We start from the raw sequence: 17,793 nt of genomic DNA, 5'->3' as shown, positions 1-17,793 counted from the left end.
CTTTGTGTTAAAACCCTTTTTTTCTCTCCCTTTTGTGTGGGTGTTTGTTTCTCAAAAAAATTAATAAGGGAACCTAAGATACCATACCTAAAATTTGTCATTTTATTAATAAACTATTTTAAGAAAGTTTTAATTATTACTTTAATAAGAAATAGAAAAAAGTTAAGAGATGTCCTAAGGACATTGGTTTAGAAAATATTTTCAAAATTTTTTTATGAGAAAAAAATTTTTTTTAACATTTTTTCTATTTACCATAAAAGTGGTGTCAAAATTTTCCTAAAATAGTTTATTAACAATTTCCCTAAGAGCACTTGTTAACATGAGCATAAGAAATATAAAAAACCATTAGAAAATTTAGTTACTTTTTTTTTCTTTTCTAATAAAAATTTTTAAAAATTTTTCCTAAATAAATACTCTTTATGACATCAGTTAACTTTTTTTTTTTTTTTTACATTAATGTTTCATCACTGAATTCTCCAAAATAGGTGAGACTTTATTTATATTCTAGTAATTTTCTACAATGATGAATCATATGCTTTTGGGTTGAACTTTTTTTTTTTTTTTTTTAATTTTTTATTATTTATGTATAGTTTTTAAAATCTCACTAAAAAAAAAAACTATATTTAGCCCAATTTATTTTTATTCAAAATTAAGTAATAAAAATAGTTATATCAAACCAACACTTAACTGATTTATAATAAGGAACCTTCAAACTCTTCACATATCTTTTTATTATATGTGTATTTTGAAAATTTAATTGTTGAATTGCATATTCTTATTATATGCTCCATGCTTGCAAAACTGAGAATTCTCCAATTGTAGTAATTAGTTATGAAATTAAGATTACAATTTTGAGATTTTCTTGCGCATTATTTTTTTTTTTTTTTTTTTTTTTTGTTTATGGTTATACATAAAAGATGCAATATCATGTCTCATTAGGGCTGTCCAATGAGTAAAGGACTGACCAAACTAACTGAAACGACCGACTTGAAGCCCAGTGTTGGACTCGAAGCCCATGGTGATTGGATTTGGGTCCCTCACAAAAACCAAATATTCGGTTCGGGTAGCAGGTTAAGGATAAAAAACCAGTATAACCCGACCTGACCGAAGGTTTCAAATTTAAAAAAAAAAAATATATATATATATATATATATATATAAAATATCTTTTCAGTTCTTTTTAGGTGAACACGTGAAGACTGAAAGTGATATGACTAAGCACTGACTTATTAAACCTTACACGCTATCTAAAACTTACATGCAAACAAACTCAAATTAGAATGGCTAAATTTCAAATCAAAAATAGAGTTTAAGAGGCTTCAGAGCATCTCCAGCAGATTAGGCAAATTTTTGTACTGTTTGGAGAATGAACAATGACTTTTACCTTTTAGTTACCCACTTTTTCAAATTCACTTTCCAACAGATTCTCAATCCCATTCTTTATCTCATTTAAATATTATTTCTTCATTCATTATTTATTCTTTTTTTAACAACTACACACCTTCCAACATTTTTTTAGTCAATACTTGATTATTATAATGGGAAAAAAAAACATTTGAAGAATGAATAGTAGCCCATCAGACTTGATGAGCTACTGTTCATGAGCCAAAAAAAATTCTGGGTATAGAGAGTCCATTGGAGGCCTATTTTGTGGGTTTACTCTCTATAGTAGAGAGGATTTTATGTTTAGCTCTCCTGTTGGATATGCTTTCAGATGTCTTCCACAGTTCCACTTCCACACGACCTCATATTTTTAAACTTAAGCCTCTCAATCTACATCTCACTCTCTCATAATCTAATATCCTTTCTCTCTTTATAGCCTTCGTTCTCTCTGGTCTCCGCTCTTCACTCCACTCTCCACACTCCTCTTTGAACCCTAGTTGTTGTTGCCGCCTTTGCCTCATCACCACACCTGACACTGCAGCTTCCTCGCCTCAATCTCTCCATAGTGGGTCAAGTCTTCTTAGCCTCTGGGTCTTAGGTATATTTTCTTCCTTTTACATCTCCCTTTTTCTCTATTTAGAGATATGGGTTTATCATCTTGTTCAAATTATTTTAAACTTAAAGATCATAGTTGTGAGAAATTGCTTAGTCGTGGAGTTGCATGTAGTCACTCTCTCTATACTTTTCTATTTGATTCAAAGATTAAGGGACCAAAACTAAGCAAGAGAATGGATTCAAAGATGAAACCCTAATTGTTTTGATTTGATTTGTTGGGTCAAAGACTTGAGTTATCACTTTTCAAGGATGAACCCCTAATTTAAAAAATTAAATCCTAACACAATTTTATTTTGTTTATCTGATTGTATTTTATTGCTCATTTGTTTGATTCTTTTTTTTTTTTTTTTTAATCCTGATTCCACTACAAAACATAGTATCTAGTGTAGTCAATCTCTCTATACTTTTCTATTTGATTCAAAGATTAGGGGACCAAAACTGACCAAGAGATTGGGTTCAAAGATGAAACCCTAATTGTTCTGATTTGATTTGATGACTAATCACTAAGCGAGCAAGTTTTTGCCCTTACTGTTATTTCTATTGAGTTTCGTTACTGCCCTTTCATTAATTTTGCTTATTGCTATTATTGATAAATATCTCTTTGCCCTTTTTATTGAAGGAGGAAGGACATATTTTGTATAGGAGGCAGATTTTTGGATGCATTTTGGGAAGTTGATATATTGCTTTTCTAACTTAGAAATCAACTCTTGCTTATGGAAAGGAAAACTTATAGTTTATAGGTTTTCTTTTCTATAAGTCATGGACTTAACTATAAAGAATAGAGTAGTTGTTCATTAATGATTTAGAAAAGCTATTTTTTGGAAATACTTGGGTATTTCATAATTGTAACTAATTATATATACTGTAGGAAATATTGTAACTAGCCTACAGCCTTGGTAGTTTACTGGCTTATAGACTTGCAGGATGCTCTTCTTATCAGTTGTTGCCATACTTGCTGTGTGTTTGTGATTGATTTATTTGTTAGAATTTGTTTGTTGGAATTTGTTACATGTGTGGAATGGTAGGCAAATTTAATAGGTTGAGATTGAGATGGGCTTTTATGCCTATAAAACTATTGTATTTTCTTGATTTGTTTCTAGTTTTTTAAGGTACTACCCAGGTCTTAGGCTAAGACATTTTGAAAATGTGCTATTATTTGCTTGTTTGCTATTTTGCCCAGGTTTTTACATGCCATTTTATGTATTTGTTGTCTCCATTTGTTTATATGTGGGAACTAGAAACGGAGGTCCAAAAGATTCAAAGTTGTGTAGTGGCATACAAGCTGAGCTTGAAGGTTCAATTTGAGATAAATGATGTAAAAGGTATACATACAAGCTAAGCTTGAAGACCCAAATTAAAATAAATGAGGTAAAAAGAGGCCCATTTGATAAGGTTAAAAAAATATAAATCTTTGTGAAAAGTTAGCCCATTAATTTGGGCCAAAAAGGCCTGTAAAAATAGAATTAAAAAAAAAAAATTCAAGCAAATCCATAAAATTGGCCCAATTTTGCCTTATCGACAAATTTGACCCACTCAACCCGCACCCGAACTGCTGGGTCCAACTTGTACGTTCGGTCGAGTACGGGTCAAATTTTAAGCCACCCAACCCGGATTGGTGAAGTACAGGTCAGGTATTAAAGTATTCTTTTATCCATTAATGCAATCACATGAGCATTCTATGTTACACTTTTGCCCTCTTATCTTATCTTTTTTTTTTTAATAAATTTTTATAAATTTTTTATTATTTATTTATTTATTAGAATCTACCAGGGATTCTGGAATTAAAAAAACTTTTTTTCTTCTTCTTGTTTCTATTTGGTGGTTAAAATTTGTATAATTTGTTCAATATAAAAATCATTGACTAGGATATATATATTTTTAGAGAGATGCTACGTCTACAACAATTTTACAACATTTTTACAACAAATCACAGGTGGTTAGTTGTTATTGGTTCAAATTTAAAACTAACACTAAGATTACTTTTTTGCCCCAACAATAACAACCAATAACAACCTGCCACTTAGGATTTGTTGTAAAATTGTTGTAGACATATTATTTCTCATATTTTTAAGATTGCATCAAGATCAGGGGAATGCCAACTTGAAGAGGTAGGTCACTATTTGTTCATCAAATAAAAAAGAAGAGGAATATTATTCTTCTATCTAGCAGGATTCTATAAAGCAAAGAAGACCTTAAAAAAAGAAAAGAAAAAGGAGGGAAAGATTGGTGTTATTAAAATTTGAAAGATAAAAACACAACCCTAAATAAATAAATGAAGTTCAGTGGAATTGGGAAGAAAAGAAAACAAGAAATTTTATGTAAACGCCTTTTTTGGGTTTCTCAACTTCTATAACAAGTATGTGAAAAATTGAATCAATCATAAACCTTATGAAGGTAATGTTAAATTACTCACAACTTATCACTTCGATAAATTTTTTTTTTTTTGATGGTGTTTACTGTTTACTATAATTAAAAAAAAAAAAAAAGAATTGTTAATTCGTTTGGTTCACTACTAGGACTTGGGCCTTGGATTTTTCTCCCTCTCTACTATTGGGCCTTGGATTCACTACTAGGACTTCACAGGGGTGTACCTTTGATTTCAGCCCATATAAACTCAAAAGAGATTCACTAAAACATCAAGATTCTCAAAGTCACAAACAAATTCGATTTCACCCTCTAACACACTCACATGGAAACAAAATGAGCCGGCTTGGGTTGAGTATACAAGAACGCTTAACCCATGGCAGATCTCAACGGGCAACCATTGATGTGCAGCCCCATGAGGGTATTTTGAAATATTTGGACTTTAAATTCCGCGGTAGCTCCCATTGGCTTTTCAACTAAGCACAATAAGCTGATGACCAATTATGCGAATCAATAGTTCCTGTCATTGCGTGCCCACACGGAGTTGTCATGGGTACTAGACCCCAAGGTGGCCCTGGGCCTACGCCACTTAGGTAAAAAAGCCCAAAAATTGAAAAATTAAGTTTATATATGGAGATTTGGATATATTTAAAAAAGCCCATAAATTTGAATAATGGTATAGATAAGACAAATTTAAATACATAGGTTTTACAAATAGATGTGTCATTAATTACAAAGTAATTTGAATAAGAATATGCTATAAATACTATAAATTTTATTGCATAACTTTTACAAATTGATGTGATAATGAATATGATTTGTAGATTTTAACAACTTATTAAATTCATTTTTGAATTACTTTTATAAGTTCCATGTTGTAAAATTTATAATGTTTCTAGTATCATTCATTCAAATACTTGTTTATTACTAGTATTTTTTTGAAGTATCACTAATCAAATTAGTTACTACATCACTTTGTAAGTTTTTTGTAGTAAAATTTGTTATAGTTTTAGCATTTTTCAAAAAACAAAAATCCATATTGGAAAGTAAAAAGGTTGATTTTTTTTTTTTTAATAAAAAAAATTATGATACAAAACACTAACAAAAATGCTGCATTTGAAGATATTGTCTTAGTTCTCCAAATCTTTTTTTTTTTGATAGGCTTAGGTCTCCAAATCAATTGGCCGGCATTGCTGGACCCAATTCTTAACAAAAACAAAATGATTTCATACTCAATTTTATTGTTACGGCTGTATGACTATGACATATGATATGACTACTTAACCATGCCAGGGAATTCATGCAAGATTCTATTCTACTTCTACAAAAAATTTAAAATTACTTTCTCAAAAAAAAAATTAAAATTAGAAAAACAAAAAACTATACGACCCTCTCCTGTTCACTGCGGATGGAGGCTTCGAATTCGAATATTGCATAATGATCATGGTGTCGCTGGATAAGTTGCTTTGATCCTCAGTATGGACGCACCAAATGGACAAATATAAAGTTCTCTCTTCTTGCTTTTTTCCTTCTCTTCTGCCATTATTTGATGTGTAATATGGTTTTTAAACAGGGCCGCTCTAGACATGTTGAGCTTTAGGCGAGAACTAAAAATGAGTCATTTTTTATACTTATATATTAATTAAATTAATATTTATTTAATATTTTTATATTATAATATATTTCATTTAAAATATATTTTTCTTATCTGTTGAGATGCAAATTGACTAATTAAATTTTTGTATTCAAGTTCTTTTAACATACTCTAGTTGTTTCATGGTTTCTAATTTTAGCACTAATATTTTTCTAATCTCGAGTTCCTTCATTATATAGTTGGCCAATACATTTAGACTTAAACAACTTGCAACAAAAACAAAATACTCGGTCCGTATCTTTTGAATACACTAGCCATTTTCTATCATGCTTCTCCCTATTTGATAATATTCGAGTCTAATGAATAGTAGAAAAATGTCTAGTGTCATCACCTCTAGGAAAAATTATATCATTGTCTCTAATTGGACTTCTTTCTACTAATAAATCTCTTAATTTTGTGTCAACATTTTTCCAATTACTTGGATCATAAATATTTGAAGGAATATAATTCAACATGTTATTATTATTTTCATTTTCTTCTAGTTGAACATCATTATGGTGAACTTGTTCATTTGTAACATTTTCATCATTATTTTCTTTTTCTTCTAGTTGAACATCATTATGGTGAACTTGTTCATTTGTGACATTTTCATCATTATTTTCATTTCTTCTAAATTATTTTGAAGTTCATTATCAAGATTTGTTGTATTGCAAAATTGAACATTATTGTTATCTTGCAATTATATCATTTCATTATCTTCTAAATCTTTTTATAAAGACTAAAATAAAAAATAAATTTCAAGTGTAGAGCAAATGAGAAATAGAACTTGATTTATATAAAAAGTATTGTTTTAGTTTCACCGAACAATAACAAGTTTTTAGTAATCTCAACTTGTATAAATAAAGACTTATTCAATATATTACCACTAACTAAAATATATATATATAAAAATACAAGATTAAAATTAAAAAAAAAAAAATTAAGCACAAACATAACAAAAATTTAAGCACAGCCGTAACACAAGACTTATTAATAAGACCCACCTCAAAAAAACACAAAACAAATCATATCTAATATTTATAACCCAAAAAAAAAAAGAAAAAAAAGGAAAGCCCAAACAACGTGAAACATCCAGGCAGGAGGCAGGCAGCCCAATCTTTTTATCTTAAAAGTCTTAGCAAATAAAATGAAGAGAAAGGCTGAAACTGAAGCCAAGGGCCCATTCATTTAAAAAAAAAAAAAAAAAAACGCCAAGCCCCCAAATAATGAAATAATACCTGGTAGCAGAGAACTCAAAACCTAGAGCGGAGGCACAGAGGCGGCAGAGCACTGAGCAGTTGAGAGAGGCGGAGAAAGGCAAGCTTGCTTCAGGTGAGAGAGGCGGAAAGCAGAGAGAAAGAAGCAGAGCTGAGGGGAATGGTAAAACTAAAAATTTTAGGGATTTGAGTTGTTTTATTTGTTTTGATTTGTGGTTGTTTTGTGGTTAATCTCTTAGACTGGATTTGTAGTTTATCTGGTTGATTTTTGGTTTGTCTGGAAGATAATAATGTTATTTTTGAACAATGATTTTGTTTAGAACCAATGTTTAACCGGATTTATCAAAATTTTTGTTTTTTGGTTAGAAAGATGTGCTAAATTTTTATAATTCATCTGAAACTAATTTTTTTTTGTTTCTCAAAAAAAAAAAAAAAAATCTGACACTATTTTTTTTTTTGCTCCAATTACCCTTTCTTTTCTAAAATTTTGGGGCCTCCTTCCACTTAGGGGCCTTAGGCAATTGCCTAACTCACCTAAGGGAAGGGCCGACCCTGTTTTTAAACTTAAACCTTTCAATAAATCGTAAAAAAAAAAAAAATCAAAAATTTTAAAATTGAATTGAGATTAAACTAAGATCGAACCATGAAGATATCATAATTAATTTAATAATTATTTAAAATATATAAATATATATTAAATTAGTAAAAATTGAAAAAATGCATAAAAATCCAAATAAATATGAGATCTAATAGAAATTTCACATTAAATTAATTTATGAAACCCAATAAAAAATTTAACAGACATTTTCCCAAGAAATTAATTTTTTTTTAAAAAGAGCAGCAACTTAATAATGGGGACATTAGCGTCAATAATGTTATACATTTTTTTTTTTTTTTTTGTTGTTGTTGTAAATGAATATAATATTGTGTATATTTGTTTAAGCTATAGTTTAAGTCTTACCTAAGACAATGTAAAGCTATAAATAAATTTAATAAATTAATGTACAAATTGGTGGGTTTGTACATTTTAGAATTAAGAATTAGACTAATCGTGTAGGAGGTCCAAAACTTCTTTTCCAATCTCGTGTGGTGTGCAAGCTTTAAGTTAAAAAATAAAAAATAAAAAAATAAATAAATAAATAAAACCCAAAAATTCACAACCACAAGTCCACTGTTTGTGAGGTATCCACGTGAACAGCTTTCAAATCTCACTTTTATTTATCTTTTTTTTCATCTTACATAGTCTTCTCAATAGTCAATTCTCAAATCCTACTTTTCTCTTACTCTTGAAACACCTAGAGTCTAGCTACAAATCTCACATCTTTCACGGGATTTGAACCCGTGACCTAAGGTTAGAGAACCAGTAACTGTGATGCTAAATAGTTAAATATTGAAATGTATTTCACACTAGTGGAGTATACTTTATACTCCACAGATACAATATACAGCTACTTTTGACTATTCCCAGAACCGGTTACTATGCAAGATTCTGCACAGCTACAGTACCCAGACAAACTACTATTCATCAAACAGTAAAGATGAACAGTAATCCTGAAAAGCAAGGGGACAGAGTACTGTTCATGTACAGTGACTGTTACTGTTCACTCTACAGTACCCCGACAGAAATTCACGGATTTACTGTTTGCTTTCGGCTGAAATGATTTTTCACCCGAGTTAAAGTAATTTACCCTTCGGATTTCCAGCAGTCTTCAGCAGTATCCGATGCTCCCTTCCTCTATATAAGGCAGCCTCCTCTCCAGTCTGAAGCAGGTCCGAAAAAGAAGGTCCAAAATTTGAAGATCTAATGTTAGGTCCATTGAAGTCTTTAGCCCAATTCAGCAAAACACTTCATAAATCCTCCCCTCTCATTACAACCCCTAAGCTTGTAATCAGATGGCAGTTTTATCAGTTTTATCTTGTATCCCAGTTTACATTTGTAACATGTACCCTTTATATTTTCGCACACAGATGGCAAGAACCCATCTCTTGCCAAAAGGGGGAAAGATGCCCTGATGAACCAATGCCTTCGCGAGGTCTTACATATCCACTAGTACAGGGCGACCAGAGCCATCCTACAAGGGAACACCCATGGTACCTATCAGAGCCGGCCATGGCGTAACCCGGGACAGAATGGGAATACCATTGCCAAGGCAGGCGGAGAGCCCTCCTTTATCTCTGTATGGGAAGTGAGAGTTCCTGCCAACGACGTAAGAGGCCAACTTAAGGCTTTAGTCGGGCTCTGATACCAAAAGGGGGAAAGTTACAGGAGATGGGTTCTTGCCATCTGTGTGCGGAAATATAAAAGGTACAGGTTACAAATGTAAACTGGGATACAAGATAAAATTGCCATCTGATTACAAGCTTAGGGGTTGTAATGAGAAGGGAGGATTTGTGAAGTGCTTTGCTGGATTGAGCTAAAGACTTCAGTGGACCTAAAATTAGACCTTCAAATTTTTGGACCTCCTTTTTCGGACCTACTTCAGACTGGAGAGGAGGCTGCCTTATATAGAGGAAGGGAGCATCGGATGCTGCTGAAGACTGCTGGAAATTCGGAGGGTAAATTACTTTAACTCGGGTGAAAAATCATTTCAGCCGAAAGCAAACAGTAAATCCGTGAATTTCTGTCGGGGTACTGTAGAGTGAACAGTAACGGTCACTGTACATGAACAGTACTTTGTCCCTTTGCTTTTCAGGATTACTGTTCATCTTTACTGTTTGATGAATAGTGGTTTGTCCGGGTACTGTTCCTGTGCAGAATCTTGCATAGTAACCGGGACTGGGAACTGTTCCAAATAGTGACTGGTGCTATTTGGAGAATCTATTCAGAACTAGGGAATCCAATAATGAAGCTGCAGAAACTGCGGAAGAGGCAAGAGAAGTCTGTTCTACTGTCTTTTATTTTTTCTGCAGGAATTGCTGGATGGGTGCTAGTCCGTATCATAATACTCTGAAGGAGGACTATGATTATAGTCGTGTTCATGGAAGGTAGGGAACTGGTTACAGACGCCACACCAATTCAGGGCCTCATAATCTGGTGGTTTAGCAATGAAACTTCGTGGATCATTATTGTAATTAATCCATTGGAGGTTCATGGCTGCTTCAGAATATGGTTTGGTGGTGAAGACAGAAATTCTTCTTGTGCTACCAACAAAATGATAATTTGCCCACAAATCTTGGGCAACAGTGAGAATCTCATTGGTGAAATAGTTACGCCAACAGTCTATAAGGTTATGAGGTTCTTGGAAAGATAAATAAGAATCTCCTTCAAACCAGGGACCTTGATAGGTATAACCATTGATGAGAACAAGGTGTCTGGAGGGAATGACAGTCATCCAGTTGTTACCATCCCATTGTGGTAGAGTGCTCCAGCATCTAATGGAGACAAATGGACTTCTGACTTTTCTGACAACCTGCTGTATGATCTGTGGGAACTGAATAATTTGATCATGGCGTGTTAGCTTAATTAGCCTAACAATCCCATATTCAAACATTCTGGAAAGCCAGCTTGAGTTCATGACTTCTTCTTCTGTGCCATCATCTGCTTCGTCTTCATAATTTGCGTTCATAGTTGAAAGATTACAAAAAAAAATTTGCGTTCACACTGTTTTTGTCTCTCTTCTCATTACTCTCTCCCAATGTCCACCATGTGTTCATACTACTTTTGGTTGTGATTGTGTTTTGGTGGTTGAATAAAATATTATTTTATTGTAGTGTTTATATTATTTTATTGTGTTAAAAGCTAAAATAAAACCACTGCTGTTAGATGTGAGAATGTAAAATAGATAAAGTGATTTTTTGTGGTGCTAAAAAGCTAAAAATTTGGGTTCGCTGCTATGAATGCTCTTATGAGCAAATTTTGCTAGCTGCACGGTAGCCATCAACATTTTTAGTTTTTGCCAGTCACGTGGTAGCCATCAACAGCCAGCAAAGGGTCTACTCCGCAGCAAAACGACAATGCCCTTTCTTTTAATCTTTGTTCTTGTCGTCATCTTTCAACTTATTTTATTTTTTATTTTTTTTAAGAGCTTAGGCCTAAACAGGTTCGACTGAGGTTCACACGGTCCACTAGATTTTTTGTTTAGAATAGGTTTTGGAGTTTAAAGAATCGTTTTAAGAGGTGATTTCCACTTAACCCGGTCGGATAGTACGGTTTGGTCCAGGTTTCAAAACCAAATTAGTATCATTCTTATTAGGTATACTATATTATGGGCACATAGACTTTTAAGTTTCTTTCTTTCTTTCTTTACTTTTTTGTTTCTTCTTCTTCCTTTAATTTTTTTTCATTGGAAAAAAAAAAAAAAAAACCCCTTAAAAATAGCACTTTCTCACTTTGTATCCAATTCACATATATTTTTTATTATAAAAAATATTGTAAGACAACATATAACATCCTCATTTCTTTGGGAGTACTATTTATTTTTCGTGAATTTTTTGACAAATCCACTGGATTAAATTTTCTTCTAATATCTTTTATATTAGTAAAATTTGAAAATAATTAAAGATCAATAACTATATCATCAATCAAATATTATATTTTTAAATTTTTGTATAATAAAATTATACATAAAATATAAATTAAGCTTTCAGTGATACACCCAAAGGCAAAAAAAGATAAAATCTCACAATAAAACTGTGGAAGGGAATGCTCAAACCATGGTTTCCCAAAAATTATTGTTTTTTAATGTTCAATAAGCTGTATGACTTTTGACATCATTGATCCAAATTAAAAGAGTACTTTCATGTATGGGTTCGGCTTACCTCCACTATTTTTTTAATTAGAATCTCATTTTGTTTTAATGAGAAACTACCACATCACTCACAAATTAAATAAAATGTGGAGATTAAAATCCATTACTACTTGCTAATGTATATTTAAAATAATAGGAGATGTCTAGTTAAAAAAATACGGGAGGTAAGCCAAACATTTCATGTTAGGGCTGTTCATAGGTCGGGCCAGGTCGGGTTTGTGCCTGACCTAGAGTCGACCTGATATTTTCGGGTGGATAAAATCAAAACCTGAAATTGATTTGGAATTCTTATCGAATCAACTGGTTCGGGTCGTTTTGGGTTTCTGGTTGTACCGGTCGGTTTTGGGTTTCGTAGATCTGGTTGATATCTGGCCTGATTCGTCAAGATCTTGCTGGATCTCGAAGGATCTGGACTAGATCTCGACGGATCTTGACTAGATCTTGTTAGATCTGGTTTGGATCTTGATGGATTAAGGATGTGATCATAATACTGTTAGGCCAATTAAGTTTTCGTTGGGTTTTGGAACCCAAAACTGCAACTCAACCTACACCTTTCGGGTTCTGACGTCGAAGACCCACTACCGTCCACGGGTTGCTTTGAACGGATTGTCCTCGGTTCGGGTGGCGCCGAGTCAATCGGTTCCAACAGGTCACCAATTCACCTGAACAGCCCTACTTCATGTATATTCCATCAAATGAATTACAAAATTATTTGGGTGTAATTATTTGGGGTTTACACTTTACAAAAATACAAATAATGTTCTCTAACCATGAAAAGAATCCAAACTTGCAATGAGTGATAATAAAAGTGGTGGGTTGACAAAGAAGTAGTTGAAATTTCTTTGTCACATTAAGTGCTCTGTTTCCTCAAAAAAACAAAAAAAAAAAAAATTGCTCTAACAAAAATGAAAATGGATACCCCTATACAAAAAAAATACTAGTATCATACAAAAACCTACAATTTGTCCACATGGCAAGTTGTGAGTGGTGGAGTAGTGGACCCATTAATATAATTTACTCTATCACTCACAACTTGCCATATAGGTAATTTGTGGCAAGGTTGTGGGTTTTATTAGGGGAGCCAAGTTATAGTATTTATACAATAATCATAATTCATAAATATATTGAATACAAAGTTATTAACTCTAATATATATGTCCATAAATTGTCTAGTTCACTATAGACATACATAATATCCAAAAAAGAATATTTTGCATCAAATTTATGTATGAAGATAATCTTTCATAGAATAAAATTATTCTATTATCATCAAATTATGAATTCTAAATGTTGCTAAAGGCATCTTAAATTCATCCACAGTCATCAAATCATTAAAGAAGAACATTTTGCAATTAAAAAAAAAAAAAAAAACATTTGTTGCAACAGGTGTCCAAAATTTTAAATTACTAATAATATCTTCTTTTTTTTTCTTTTTTTTTTTTTCCTTAAGGAATGCATCAATTTTGTTTTGACTTTACTCATATTTGTTTAAGCTTTAATATGAGTCAAGAATTAACCTAAAAAGAGCCTTAGTTTTTTTTTTTCTCAATTATATAGATGTTACAACAAATTCCACTATTATTTTAAGCAACATCCATTTCATCATTCATATTATTTATTTTAAAAATATTTTAATGAATTATCCCCCAACACAAACCCACATCCTCACACAATTCCAAGTTCACTCTACTATAGCAACAATGAGATGGGAAAAAAAAAGGGACAGATTTGTTTTTTCTAGTTGTGAGGACATTTAGTTTTGTGTGGTGTTGAGATGAGCTTTGTTTTGTTAATTATAACTAAAAAATGTGGCTGGCAGCAACATTGAAGAGAAAAAAGCAAAAGGCACCTAACTTGAGACTGAGAATGAAGAGAAAAATGTAAAAGCTTTGTTTTGAAATGGGCTAACATCTATTCTATTTGTAGAGAGTAGGTCATTGTCTACTAGATTAATTACAAGTCTTTGGATAATTGGAGAGCTCAACTATTCTTTTATTTGATGAGAAGTTTCACCTATTAGACAAAATTTTAAGTCTTTTGAACAAACGGAGGGCTGGTTATCATTTTTTGAGGGGCCTATATCTTTTTGTTATATATGCTGTGGAGAAAATTTAAAATTTTGGAGGGGCCATGGCCCCCCAAAGAGCAACATGGCTTTGACCTTGGTCACTGAAGCCCATCCATAATCAATTAGTATGTTTGTCTTCTACCTTCTTCTTCTTCAAAGGGTGATATATCTCTATTGGTAGCTCCAAAGTTGCAGACATGGCAAAAATAGGTGTTCTTATTGTTTGTCTAGTACTTGTGGCTATGGACGTTGTAGCTGGTATTCTCAGCATGGAAGCTGAATTTGCCAAAAACAAGGTACACGATTTATCTCTATAAGTCAACTTATAATAGAACAGTACGAGTTATAATACAAATTAAGTACAATACAATTGTGGCTATTGATTCATAACTTTATATAGTATTACTATTATATGTTATAACTATTTCTCTCTACTTTAAGATAGAATTCAGTTTTAGTATATAGATTCATGCTAGCTATGCTATCTTTTATTTTCTTTATCCTTCTCCTCTTTCAATTTCATTAGTTTGAGCTTTGTTTCCATAAAGGTGATTACCCTTAAGAGGCTACGAACATTATTTGCACTAGTTCCATGGAAGAGCTGGAAAGATCATCTGCTAACCGGAAAATATGGTTTGCATGCCTTATTTCCTCATGGTACGTGTTTTTCATCATTACTTGCTTATAGTAGTAAAAGTATAGAAATTATTGAAGCCCATCTCTAGAAATTAGAGTTCCCTTAATATATCAATTACATTTGCATATTGATATATCTTCGTGCTTTGGCTAGCTAGACGTAAATTTAAAACATAATTAACATTTGCTTATTCACTCCAATTCCGTGGGAGAATTTGTCCCTCCTCTCATATGGGAGGAAGTATCTTTATTTTTGAGTGTATTCTTCCTCTTCCTTATAATCATAGGGACCCACCAGCGGTGAGGGAGAAGAAGCATACACCTAAAACAAGGTGTATTTTCCCCTCATATGGGGTGTGAACTCCTATATAAAATCCATGATAGGGCCATGGACGGAACCATGGTTGGACTTAGGGGGCAATGTTCCCCCCAAATTTGTTTTAAAATATATTATTATATATATGGGTATTGTGGGGGTAATGGTCTAAAGGGACTTGAACAACACATTTGTAAGGGTTTGGGCTTGAATGACCTAGAGCAGCTTGCATGACCGAAGTCCAGGATCGTTGGGCTAGAACCATCCCACTAGGAGGCATGCTAGGATTGGGACACAATGGTCGGCAGCACCTCTTTGACCGGGATCGTGTTTAGCCCAGCATAGGTACCAACTAGGTGGCCCGACAAGAAAACAAAGTTGGTCTGATCGGTAACCGAACACTAGATAATGCCCTTGGAGAATTCACCGTCGAACACTAGATGGCGTCTGGAACAAGTTACGAGGGAATCCTCTAAATTCGTGAGGATCCCTAGGGATTTACATGGACATGGGAGGACATGTGTAACAGGAAAATAATGATGATCAACCCACTAACAAGGTGCTATAAAAGGTGGAAGAGGTAGAGAACTAGGGGTTGGTTGGGAAAAAGAGGGAAGAAACTAAGGGAAGGAGAGATAGAAAGCAAAGATAGAGGGAAACACTTGGGAAGTGAGGGAAGTGAGGGAAAGGGTCTGAGATAATGTTTAGAGAGGACACACCAAGCTAAGCTGAGAGCCCCATTGGTAGGATCAAGATATAACCCTTGAATAAATTAATTGAGGGCCCAAATATTGTCACGCAAGGGGTATTTGGGCATAGGTACTAATTTTAGCAATTTTGTTTTATGAAATTACACTTTTATGTCTCCTTAATAATATCATTAATTCTTTTAACAGTATTGTTATAGTTAAAAAAATTTCTACATCATTTTTACAGATAAGTGAGGTAGCAAATTCTTATTAGTTCGCAGTTGGGCCCACCACTTACATTATTTTTTTTACTTACCAATAACCACTCATCACATAAGGAATTTGTAAAAAAGTTTATAACTCTAGCATTTTTCTCATTTTTAAGACCAAATCTAAAAAAATATATACCAACCCAAAAAAATTAGTCGAACAACAAAATTACCAATAATAAAACTAAAAAAAATTAAGCTTAGTAAACCAATTTTAGCCAAAACAAACAATCTAACCCTTTAAAAAAATTTAAACAATTAGCAGCTAAGCAGCTAAGCAACAACAAAGTCGGAGGCTGAAGCAACTGAATACAACCAGTAACAAAGCTGCCCCCCTAACTCTAAGTTCTAGCTCCGTACTTGGATAGGGCCTATACCACTTGTGAGAGGAATGAAGAGAATATGAAACATGAAAATGGAAACGTAAATGAATTAAGTTAATAAAGAAACCTCAGCTAAACTAGCACTTTCTCATCTTTTATCCAATTCACGAGTGCGGTGGGAAGGTGCATTCGATTTAATGTTATCATGTGATGACAAAATTATTATAACAATGTTGTACTCTTTTAACTCAAAAAATAGTTAGAAAAGTATACATGTTACATGTTGTACAAAAAGTTAAACATGACCGTATTTTTTAAAATATTTGAAATATATATGCTTTTTATAATTAAAAAAATGAAAAAGTATTAAAATATTCTCTTTTATACTTATACAAAAATAGCTCAATTTAACTAAGTTTTAATACTCTTTAGTTTGCGAATGTTTCTCTATATCATGTATGACGTTTGAATTATGATCGATATTTATAGTTCTATATTTTATATATTATTTACAATCTTAATCTTATATATATATATGTGTGTGTGTTAAGTTTTTTTTTTTTTTTAATGAATATTTGGTTGATTAGATTTTAAAGTTATACCAAATATATTAGACATACCTAAGATAAGTATATATACTACTCAATTGGAAATTAAAAAAAGAAATAATTTAATACATACATACATATACATACATACATACATATATATATATATATATATATTAGTTTCAAATTTTCAAACATTTCCACATTATATCAGTTGATACGTGTATTCAATTTTTATGCCAAATACATTACTATAAATAATTCAAAACTATATTAATAATTAGTGAGTTGCATGAAACTTTAATAATTTTACCAAAACTAAAATAACTATCTTAATGAGTTACATGATAAAGAAAAAACATTAATTTTAACATGCATAATACATGCATATATTGATCCACTTGGCGCAAAAACAATATCTAGTACATAAATTTTACTATATTAGAACACAAAACTATGATATATAATCAAAATAATGAAAATAAATATTAAATTTTATTTTAAATTACTTGAAGCTNTCGCAGTTGGGCCCACCACTTACATTATTTTTTTTACTTACCAATAACCACTCATCACATAAGGAATTTGTAAAAAAGTTTATAACTCTAGCATTTTTCTCATTTTTAAGACCAAATCTAAAAAAATATATACCAACCCAAAAAAATTAGTCGAACAACAAAATTACCAATAATAAAACTAAAAAAAATTAAGCTTAGTAAACCAATTTTAGCCAAAACAAACAATCTAACCCTTTAAAAAAATTTAAACAATTAGCAGCTAAGCAGCTAAGCAACAACAAAGTCGGAGGCTGAAGCAACTGAATACAACCAGTAACAAAGCTGCCCCCCTAACTCTAAGTTCTAGCTCCGTACTTGGATAGGGCCTATACCACTTGTGAGAGGAATGAAGAGAATATGAAACATGAAAATGGAAACGTAAATGAATTAAGTTAATAAAGAAACCTCAGCTAAACTAGCACTTTCTC

The 17,793-nt window shown here is 32.1% G+C and overlaps 1 long non-coding RNA gene across 1 annotated transcript; it reads left to right on the top strand.

Annotated features, from left to right (window-relative positions):
• Positions 1–1,646: 1,646 nt before the first annotated feature.
• LOC136066788 (uncharacterized) lies at positions 1,647–3,134 on the top strand. Its single transcript, XR_010628271.1, has 2 exons — positions 1,647–1,980; positions 2,617–3,134. It is a non-coding gene; the product is annotated as an uncharacterized LOC136066788 (long non-coding RNA).
• Positions 3,135–17,793: the final 14,659 nt, after the last annotated feature.

This window comes from Quercus suber, unplaced genomic scaffold (assembly GCF_002906115.3).
Source record: "Quercus suber isolate HL8 unplaced genomic scaffold, Cork oak 2.0 scaffold_46, whole genome shotgun sequence".
Taxonomy (NCBI): Eukaryota; Viridiplantae; Streptophyta; class Magnoliopsida; order Fagales; family Fagaceae; genus Quercus; species Quercus suber.
Note: the sequence above shows the minus strand (reverse complement) of the source record. Positions and strands in the feature narration are given on the sequence as shown.